Raw genomic sequence first — 10,964 nt, 5'->3', positions numbered from 1 at the left:
AGGGCCTTTTTGGACCCGACATCTGCCCTCCAATCCTTCAACCAAGGATCCTATGTGCCACCACGGACTCAGCTGAAACTTTAGAGGAAAGGATCCCTGCATCCAAGGCAGCATCACCCAAATAAGAGGCCCCTTCTCTAATAAAGGAGATCATATCCAGTTGCTCCTTAGAGGCATCTGGTAAAGACTCAGTTAGAGTTTTTGCCCACTCCTCAATAGCTCTTGCTACCCAGGCAGTGGCCATAGCTGGGCGGGTGGCTGTTCCTGCCAGCGAAAAAATTGATTTGAGACAAGACTCCAGTCTCCTATCCGTGGTTTCCTTCAGCAAAACTGCTGGGATTAGCAAAGTGGTACGTTTAATCAGCTGTGCCACATGCGCATCAACTGATGGTGGATTCTCCCACTTGGCACAGTCCTCTGCTGGAAAAGAATATAGAAGTGCCATTCTTTTAGAAGAATGGCTTATCTTATCCGGATGGACCCAGGCTTCCTCCATAAGTTCTGATAAATGTTCAGACTTTGGGAATTCTGCCTTAACCACTTTTGGGCGCTTGAACAGGGGGGCTTTCCTAAGCGGAAGATCCCCTTCCTCGATATTTAACACCGATTTTACAGCCCTTATCAGAAAAGGGATATCGGCTACTGGGAAATGATCATCACCCTCCTCAGAGGTAGACTCCTGCGAAAAGTCCTGTGCCTGTTCCTCCTTGGAGGAGGCACTCGAGTACTCACCCATGTAAGGCGGTACATGGCGCCTAGATTTAGGATGCTTTGGCTTGACAGCCTGAGGCTGAAAAACCCCCGAGGATGATGCTATAACCTTACCAGCACCAGGGTCCATCCAAGGCGGCCGCATCATGGGCATAGGATGCATCTGCTAAGGCAAACCCCAAACCGGTGGTACCGGGGCAGCCAGCCGTTCCGCCACCTGAGCCATAACCTGAGAAATTGATGCCCAAGGAGGCTCAGGGCCTGAAACAGGCAAACTTAATTGGTGTGGTGGCTGTCTGAAACAGTTCCCACAAAGCCCATTTTGTAGAAAGTCCTGTGGGGACAAACCTGCCTTGCAGGCTACACAGGTTATCCCGCCACCTGACCCTCAGACTCCTTAGACATAACACTATGCCACTGGTTCTGAGTGTATATGTGCTGCTTTCTACTCTCAACCCACACACCTGTTGCAAGGGAAGGGGAGAGACAGTGACAGTATACAGGAATTACAGTTCTTTTACAGAAGAAACAGTATCAATAACAACAATCACATGTCATGCATAAATACTCTGCGGGCCATATGCATATAAGCTCTCACTACCATAATCAGCCTCAGCTTAGGTAGTATAGAGCCCTGTAAAAACCTAGACCAGCAGTAGGCAAGGTATACAGGGAGACTGCCCAGCGTCCCTCTTGTAGGAGCAGCGTTCAGAGAGCAACTGACATACACTCTGGCTGCCCTATATGGAGGCTGGGAGGAGCAATCCACAATCAACTGTGCCAGAGGACTGAACTAGCGTGTGGATTGGGGGAGGGGCCGCCGGGGAAGCGTACCTCCCCTATGCTGCTTGGACCTGCCCGGTAAACTGACCTAGCCGCCGCCACAAGCCCCGGCTGGTCAGGAACATCAAATCCCAGCGGTCTAGGCTAGGAGAACAAACCGTATGCCTCCTGACTGCATCGCGCCTTCGGCCAGTCTCACCGCTGGAGGCCGGACCGCCACGTGGTCCCGGCATCAGTGGCCGCTGCGACCACCTGCTTACCTGCCATCCCCTTGATCCGGTTGCGGTCCAGGGCCAGAAAGCCCCTGCCGAATCCCCTGCCAAGGACCTGCCGAGGCTAGCGGTGCGGCGCCGGAGGAGGTAGTTGCAGCGCATGGCCGGTGCGCCTCCAATCAGGCGCGAGGCTGCTTCCAGGACAGCTCAGACCACCCGCTGAGATAGAGAGTAAAACTCTCTTTTTTTTTTTTTTGTACTCGTCTGCAGGACTGCTCCAGCAGTCCCACTGTCTATGTGGTGAACACACCAAACAGGAAGAACTGGCTACCTGAGGCAGGAGATGGGGTATATGAGGAGGAAACCCGGTGCATCCTGGGAGCAGAGAGCTCATTTGTATTAACTGTTTGGTGACCGGGATTCATACCCAAACGTAATGTCTGTGGACCCCATGGACCCTGAAGAAGAAATATAGTAATTAGTTATTTCTGAAACAGAATAAAATACATTTCTTTAAACCCAAGCTGATATCTAGTATTCATTCAAAGATTGTGAGGTCACTCCCCTTCCCAGTGAGACCACACCTGCTTTTTTCGGCACCTTGCTTTAATTTTGTATGGGGGAACCAATGTTCTCTATGTGCATGGGGCACAAAAATATGTAGTTGTGGCTCTGCTTTGGTGTGCACAGATTTGTCGTCCTGTGTTCAGCACACCTGCCCTTTTCTTTGTGTGTGACCTACACCAACGAAGTGCCAGCTTTACCTAACAGAACCAACCAAATACCAAATGTCTGACTATGTCACATGAATGAATTCCCTGCAGAATGAGCACTGTTGTGTGTATTTTAACACAGAAAATTGTATTGTAAGTTGTGCTTATATTAATTATATTTAGCATAGACTAAGAAATGGGAGGAGTCAGGAATAGTAAGGGGAGGAGTGTATGGAGCCAGGTGCTGATGTGCGGTGGGCCTGTGTGCTTTAAATGCCAGGGCCTCTTTGTGGTGCCAGTCCAGCCCTGATGATAGTGGTATAGATAATCTTAGGTTACATGACTTTTTTGAAAATAAGAAATAATACAAAATTCTAGAGGAATTTTTAAGATGACTTTCATTCCCAAATGATCTGCATGAACAGATTAATGGAAGTGTAAAAATTGCTTATGTAATATCCATCTAAAAAATGTGTTATAAAACGTAATTTGAAAAAAATAAGCTTTTCTCAAATATAAAGTTACTGGCAAATATTATTTACTGGTTCACAGGAGATGTAGTCGGCATCCCAACAGTCAGTATGCCGGTGGTCACAATACCGACAGCGGCATCCCGACTGTCAGAATCCTGAAAGATTGAGGGGGTAAGTATTATGATCAGGGGGAGACTTAGGGTTAGAGTGCAGTGGGGAGAGTTAGGGTACAAAAATCTGCCAGAATTCTGACTGTCGGGTTGCCACTGACGGTATTCTGACCTGTACCCAACCCGTTCCAAGAAGAGCGCTCCAAGATTAAATATCAAGAGCACCACATAAAAATTAGAATGATCTGCTTGTTGACAGGCATAATCTATGGGAGCTGCCTGGGATGTTGGTGACAAAAAAGGGGCCAAATCCAGCATGCAGGCTGTTAATTGGGGACCCCTTCTCTTCATGCTACTTCAATAGTCAAACTCAATAGTGAGATGTAAGGAAGTGTGGGGTACCATCTGCACTGTATTTACTACTGGTGCACTGTACTTACTACTGGTGCACTGTACTTACTACTGGTGCACTGTACTTACTACTGGTGCACTGTACTTACTACTGGTACACTGTACTTACTACTGGTGCACTGTACTTACTACTGGTGCACTGTACTTACTACTGGTGTACTGTACTTACTACTGGTGCACTGTACTTACTACTGGTACTCGTGCATGTTGAGCAGCTGTTCCCTGCAGGAATTTTGCTCTATCCACACAGACATTGGCGAATGGTCAGTGCTAATGAAATTACTTGGCCCAGACGGTATTTTTTTCTGTTACCCTTTGCCCCTTGCCACCATCACACCTGAACTCACTCACATCCACTGCATGTCATCTGCATAAAATGTATAAATGTGCTCTCTCAGTACATTATTTTTGCCCTCAAACATAAATAAGGATATGGAGATGAAGCAGAGGAGTCTGTCACCTACGGTTCAGGCCAATACAGCCTTTCATCATATTTATGTATTTTACAGTTGACAGAGAGTGAATTTCCTATTTAATGTGATCATTTATTTCAATGGTTTCACAAAAATCCAAAATTACACATGCACATAAAATAAATACTTGTTAAGAATTATTTGTAATTTACTAAATTAATATACAGTGTTTATAATTACTCATCATGCATGGGGGAAGGTTACTTCTATTTGATTGTCAGTTCATTTGCCTTCTGGTGCATCTGTTCCTATATAGAAACAAAAGTAGAAAGCATGTTCATTAGACTAAACCACAATGTCCCTTAAGAGAGTAGTTATAGGAATTGCAATATGTATTCATTTGACCTATGTGAAATATATGTAATAAAAACTTGTCAAAAAAGTGATACAAATATGACAGATTTGAAGAATTTTCACAAAATTAAATGTGATAAATGATTCTATTATCCCATAAATACAAAATATGTAATTTATTGATATTAAATGAATGGGATGGACTAAGTCCCCTTCCTTGGGGGGGAAATGTATGTACAATCGTGTTTGGGTGGCGGTTTCAATCCGCTGCATGTCACCGGCAGTTTATACCTCCAAACTTCTGGATTTACCATTAAGCAGTTAGGAGGGTGAATCTCAATGATGTGTGGCGGTTAACAAATGGCAAAACAGCAGCGGTTTGGTACCGTGGCATGAGCTTCACTCGACGCATGCGCAGAAGGATTCCCGGGTCCTAAATCTGGAAACACTTCTAACACAAAGAACAGTTCTTACCGGGAGAACTGTCCTTTGTGATTTGTATCAAGCATACGGCAGTAAACGCAGTTCCGCTTGCAATGAGTGGCACAATACATCGCATTCAAAATGAGATGCGTCATGTACCCTGCCCAAGGGGAGGCATAATACACTTATGAATAAGGAGGATAATCATTATTTATTGATTAAGAAGGCAAAAATAATGAATATGTATCTTATAACGGATGCTTTGTAAAACTGCATTTTTTGGGGGTGATTTTTTCCTTTTAGAAAACTGATGGAATCCAAACTGCTGCCCTGTGATTATCTAGTCTGTATAAATAAAGAGAACTGCTCATTAATGATAAAAGTTCAGTGTCCTGTATACTGTATAGAAAAAACTTGTTACAATGTTAAACATTTATTAATAATCTACTAAGAGAACTACTCTTATTTTTTACTGAGGTTTGGAGATCTATAAATTAGTGTTCCCAATAGGCTGTTTAAGCAGAGCGCTGCACCCTGCCCGTTTAGATGTGCCCTGCCTTTTTCTGGAGCACAGGGGAGACCGATGCAGGAAGCATGGCACAGTTTACATCTGATGCAGTGCTCTCTCCAGGAACCTTTACCTACAGCAGCTCCATTGCCCCCTGGTAGTTCCCTGCCTGGGAGGAGTTTTCCGCAGTCCGGTTTTACGCTGAGCTGTGGCCGACTTAAGAGCAGTGGTGGGTCAGAGAGGCTGAGGCATGTAACTCTCTGCCTGCATTACAGATCTCATCTCTGTATGACCCCACTGCCGTCATAACTGCACCCTGGCCTGATCACATCTGCTTCCAAAGTTCCCTGTGTCTGAAGGCTGCACTTTCCCTTTTTGGTGGGCAGCATTTTTTCTCTGCTGGAGCAACATACAGATTTGTAAAGCAGCTTTGTCAGAAGGGGCACTGCAGGGGCATGTGGGATGTCCAAAGGGGCACTGCAGGGGCATGTGGGGTGTCCAAAGGGGCACTGCAGGAGCATGTGGTGTGTTTGAAAGGGCATGTGGGGTATCCGAAGGGGCATTGTAGAGGCCGTGAGGGTTTCATTGGAAACTGAAGAGCAGAGGAGTAGCGTGTAGCCAGGGCGCCCGGAGAACATGCGTGTTACGGCGCCACCCCCCCTCTCCCGCAAGTGTTCCAGGGAGGAGGCGGGTCCATATGGGATTAAAGTGAAGAGAAGAAAAAATAAAGATTAGGGAAGCCCCCTGTAGTGGTGCCCATATGCAGTGTCCCTTGTAGTAGTGCCCATATGCAATGCCCTCTGTTGTGGTTCTCATATGCAGTGCCCCCTGTAGTTGAGCCCTTATGAAATGCCCCCTGTAGTGGTGCCATATGCATTGCCCCTTATGCCCCAGGAGAGGTTCCCCTTATGCATGTCTCTAGTAGTGTCCCCAGTAGTGATCCCCCCTATGCAGTGCCCGTTATACAGTGTCCCCAGTAGTGGTCCCCCCTGTGCAGTGCCCTTGTGCCCCCAGTAGTAAGTCCCTTATATAGTTCTCCCTAGTAGTGGTACCCCCTATGCAGTGCCCCCAATAGTAGTCCCTCCTATGCAGTGCCCCCAGTAGTGGTACCCACTATGCAGTGCCCCCCATAGTGGTACCCACTATGCAGTGCCCCTTATATAGTGCCCCAGTAGCAGTACCCCCTATGCAATGCCCCCAGTAGTGGTACCCCCTATGTAGTGCCCCCAGTATTAGTCCCCCCCATGCAGTGCCCCCAACAGTGGTAACCCTTATGCAGTGCCCTTTAAATAGTGGCCCCAGTTGTAGTCCTCCCTTATGCAGTACCCCCAGTATTGCCCTTTATATAGAGCCCCCAGTAGTAGTCCCCTGATGTAGGGACCCCAGTGGTAGCCCCCCCCCTATGCAGTGCCCCTAGTAGTAGTCCTCCCCTTGTAGTGTCCCTACTAGTAGACTCCCCCTTGTAGTGCCCCTAGTAGTAGTCCTCCCCCTTGTTGTGCCCCCAGTGGAGGTCCCCCCTATGCAGTGTCCCCAGTAGTGGTCCCCCGATGCAGTACCCCTAGTAGTTGTCTCCTTGTAGTGCCCCCACTAGTAGTGCCCCCAGTAGTGGTCCCCCCCTTGTAGTGCCCCTAGTAGTAGTCCCCCCCTTGTAGTGCCCCCAGTAGACACACACGCAATAAAAAGAAAACACCAGAATCCCTGCTCCCGCCGCCGTCATCCGCTCCTTCGTCCGTCCTCCCGGGCCGGGCCGCTCTGCATTATGGGAGAGACGTCATGACGTCTCTCCCATTACCCACTGCAGTAGCTGGAATATGGTGCGGCTCCGGCAGTGGGCGCAGCAGTCAATGAGAGTCTGACAGACTCTCATTGGCTGCTAATGAAAACAAACACACAGCTTCCGGCGCCTGCGGCTGTGTGTTTGTCACTATGTACCGAAGCGGTGTCACAGAGATACAGTCTGTCCGCGGCCCGGGGGGCACATGGCACCCTGCCCAGCCCGCCTCTGCCCAGCAGGCTGTCAACTTAGACAGCTGCCGGGTACACAGCGGGCGGCGCCTTGGGCGCCTGGAGCTTGCGCTCCACTGGAACCACCCTCCCTACGCCCCTGCTGAATAGGCATGTGGGGTATTTGAATGGGAACTGGAGGGGCATGTGGTAAAGGTTTAGGAGCATTGAAGGGACATGTGAGGGGGTTGAATGGGAACAATTGTAATATTACATATAATTATATACAATACTGTGTCACACATTAGTACCCACAATTCATAACACACCACACAGCTTTAAAGTTCCAGCCAATATTTTGCCCTTCAAAATGTAAGTGTGATATCCTCAGTGGACAGCACCCTGCCCCAAAAAATCCTAGAATGAACACTATTGTTATACAATACAGACATTCTCACAGCACTGATGAGATGACTTTTACATCTTGTAATTCAAAAATGCCACATAAATAACAAGATGATTCCTCCAATTATCCTTTCATACCACATGTAGCATAAACAGCTAGCCTTTGCCAGATAGATTCTGTTACATTGCTATAACATCTTGCATGGACTGTAACCTATGATTGTCCACTAATTGTATCACTTTTCATTCAAGGATACAACTAGCTTTCTTAGCATTCCTACAATTTTCTTTCTAGGACACAAATAGCCCTTTGTTGTTGCAATAATTAGATCTACTACTTCTATTATAGATTCTGCCACTATGGTATTGAATAATATCCCATCCATTTCTCTCCCCCATTCAATTATAAGGGGGTTACCGCTTCATCTCTGCAGTGACCGCAGATAATAAAGGAATATGATTCCATGTAATAAAGATATATTATTTTTTGACAGATTATACCTCCCTTCCCCCATTCAATGTTGTGGATAATCTGACTGCCTATAATGATGATCACGATGAAAGCAGCATGCTTCACACTGACAGTAATCATACGGGAAAGCATCACCTTCCAGTACAAGGTAAAAGTCACTAAGGCTTAAGATCTGTTTCTGTCAATAGATACATTTCATGTTTTTGCCAATTATGTGGTATATTTACTAAACTGTAGGTTTCTAGGCAGTGATGCTGCCCATAGCAACCAATCAGATTATACTTAACATTTATCTAGCTCCTTCTTGAAGATAATAGCTAGAATCTAATTGGTTGCTATGGGCAACATCTCCTCTTCTAAAAACCCACACTGTAGTAAATATATCCCTTAGAATGCTTGGCAAACTCTCACCAAGCATAGATGCAGACATTCACAATATTTATATGCTTAATAATATAAGGATTTTACATTCACAATTATTGCACCTATCTCTGAACTAGCTAGTTACACTGTTCCATTCAGTTAGCCTAATGCAGAGCAAATGGGCATCTGCCTACGTAAAAAAAAAATTATCCAGCACCGTCTAGTAGATAATAGCTAGAATGTGATTGGTGGCTATGGGCAACATCGAAATAAAAAAAAAAGGAGATTTCTATTATCATATAGTTTTCAAGTATTGTTGCAGATACAACTTAGTGTGCTGGGGGACACCCCCCTTTCTGTGTTTTTGTTTGTTTGGTATGACCCCTCCCTTTCATGCACCTGAAGAGTATTGTCAAATTGATTTGTGCAGCTGTCACTTTGTTGTGCTATGGGCAAAATCTCCACTTCTAAAAACCCAGAATTTAGTACATATGCCCCTAAGAGTGTGTTGGTCAGGAACTGATCCCATATCCCCAGGGCTGTGAAGCAGTAATGATAATCACTACACCAATAGTGCTGCCGTTATCAACTGTAGATTGTTAGTCAGTCAGTGTCTATAGCAGTGGTTCTCAAACTTGGTCCTCAGGACCCCACACAGGTCACGTTTTCCAGGTCACCCAGCAGGGGCACAGGTGTATTCATTACTCACTGAAAATCCACAGGTGGTGCTAATTATTTCACTGATTCTGTGAGGAGACCTGCAAAACATGCACTGTTTGGGGTCCTGAGGACCGAGTTTGAGAACCTGTGGTCTATAGTAAAGTCCTTTTTATCTTGAGGATAATATTGCTCTCCAACTGATCATGAATTTGAGGGTTTCCATCTTCAGATTATTTTAATTCATTGGTTTGGCAGCGCCCTCCTACGACTTTCACTAAAACATTGCTATAACTTTCTTCTGCGCTATATATTTATGAGTACAGTATAGAGAGCGTTACTGCAACTTTTACAAAATATAATATAGCTCTATCATATGTACTAGTCAACAAATAAGGTCATATAATAGTGGAAATCCCTCATTTAAGCAATTTTTGTTCTGCATTCATGCTAGACCCCGATAATTATAAGTAGACTTCTGCAGCAATCTTATTAAAAAATGACAACTACTGTACTTCAATGGGAAAGAAGTATTAATTAATGGCAAAATATTATAAATGATCTTAAATGGCTACTTGCTCCATATTAAAAACAAAAAAAAAGAAACATTCTGAGAAATTTGATATAAGGTTATTTAAAGCTGACAGGCAGGATGTTATTTGGATAAAGAGCAGAAATACATTTTAACAAACTGTTGTAAGTGTTGGCAGGTTATGAAAATAAAGGCAGTATAAATACTGCAACCAAATCAATTTATTGTTCCATTCATCAGCCGAGGAAGCAGGTGCCTTAATGCACTCGCACAACAGTTTATTCCTTTACCTGCAGGTTCTGCATTTGGTTGCCATAGAAACTACATATTATCTTAACCCTTTGATGTATGATCAGGCCTTTGTAGTGTACACATTTCCATGAAGCACATTTTTACACAATAGGTATTGTGATTCTCTCATAGCTAGAACCAGTAATATATTCATTGCTGTTGGTGTCTATACATAATAAGACAGCTGTTGTTACAAATTTGGAGTCCTTAATGAAAGGGACATATTAAAATTGAAAACCATTGTATATAATATCTATAAAAGCCTAAATTGGTTTGATTTCTCTACATGGATTCAGTCACTCTTTCTACCTTACTTTAATTCCACATATAGATATCATGCCCATCTTTTTAATGTACTATGAAATTATTTTGCACAGACAATTTATTACATTTTCTAGTGGGCTCCCTTCTATTTTATTAACACTACACTCTAATATGTGGCTGGTGATCAAACAAGTAAAACAAGTGTGCCATCTGGTGGTGTATAATCAATTATGCTCAAACAGTATAAAGGATACAAAACAAGCAGTTGGGATGGCATGTGGCAGAGTTTAACTGCGAAACACTTGTGTAACAAATGTGCAAAAAGAAAAAACAGACGGCGTAGCCAATCTCATGAATACCTTAAATAAACAATATTTATTATATATATAGTATACACAGTCTAAGCACATAAGCATACCCACACAGGTCGTAACATGATATGTTAACAGATACCTATATACTATATATATATATATATATATATATATATACTACAATCCAAGATACCAATATAATAAAATATATTTATTATTAAACAAAAAAAACCCCAGCATATCCAGAAAACATGTATTATCCAACAAACAAGCATGTCTAGAAAACAAGTCCTATAAAAATGAAACTATGGAGCTCATTCAGACCCAGACGCTAAGCTGCGCTCTCACGCAGCTAAAAGGAGCCGGGTATGCAAATGCCGCGATCACACAGTCTATTGTTTGGACGCCCTCTATGTCTTAGAGAGCGACGTCAGAGCGAACGCATGCCGGTATAAAGACACCCACTTTTTTCTCTTAACACACATCATCTCCAGGAAGCGTAGGAACCATCGGGAGCCATCGGAGCTGCACGCAGCGCTTGAGGTAGACCTTACCCCACCGCAAGTACTGCGATCACTGCAGGCTGTAAAACAAACAAGTGACATGTACAA

The 10,964-nt window shown here is 44.3% G+C and overlaps 1 protein-coding gene across 1 annotated transcript in view; it reads right to left on the bottom strand.

The window, feature by feature from the left end:
* Positions 1 to 3,963: 3,963 nt before the first annotated feature.
* TYSND1 (trypsin like peroxisomal matrix peptidase 1) overlaps positions 3,964 to 10,964 on the bottom strand; it is a 41,916-nt gene continuing 34,915 nt past the window's right edge. The window contains exon 5 of the mRNA XM_088475724.1: positions 3,964 to 4,134. The gene's annotated coding sequence lies outside the window, so the exon portion shown is untranslated. The remainder of the gene's footprint in view (positions 4,135 to 10,964) is intronic.

The sequence above is a fragment of the Taudactylus pleione genome, unplaced genomic scaffold, assembly GCF_031769625.1.
Source record: "Taudactylus pleione unplaced genomic scaffold, aTauple2 ptg000016l, whole genome shotgun sequence".
Taxonomy (NCBI): Eukaryota; Metazoa; Chordata; class Amphibia; order Anura; family Myobatrachidae; genus Taudactylus; species Taudactylus pleione.
The sequence above is the reverse complement of the archived record's forward strand: the minus strand, read 5'-3'. Positions and strand labels throughout refer to the sequence as shown.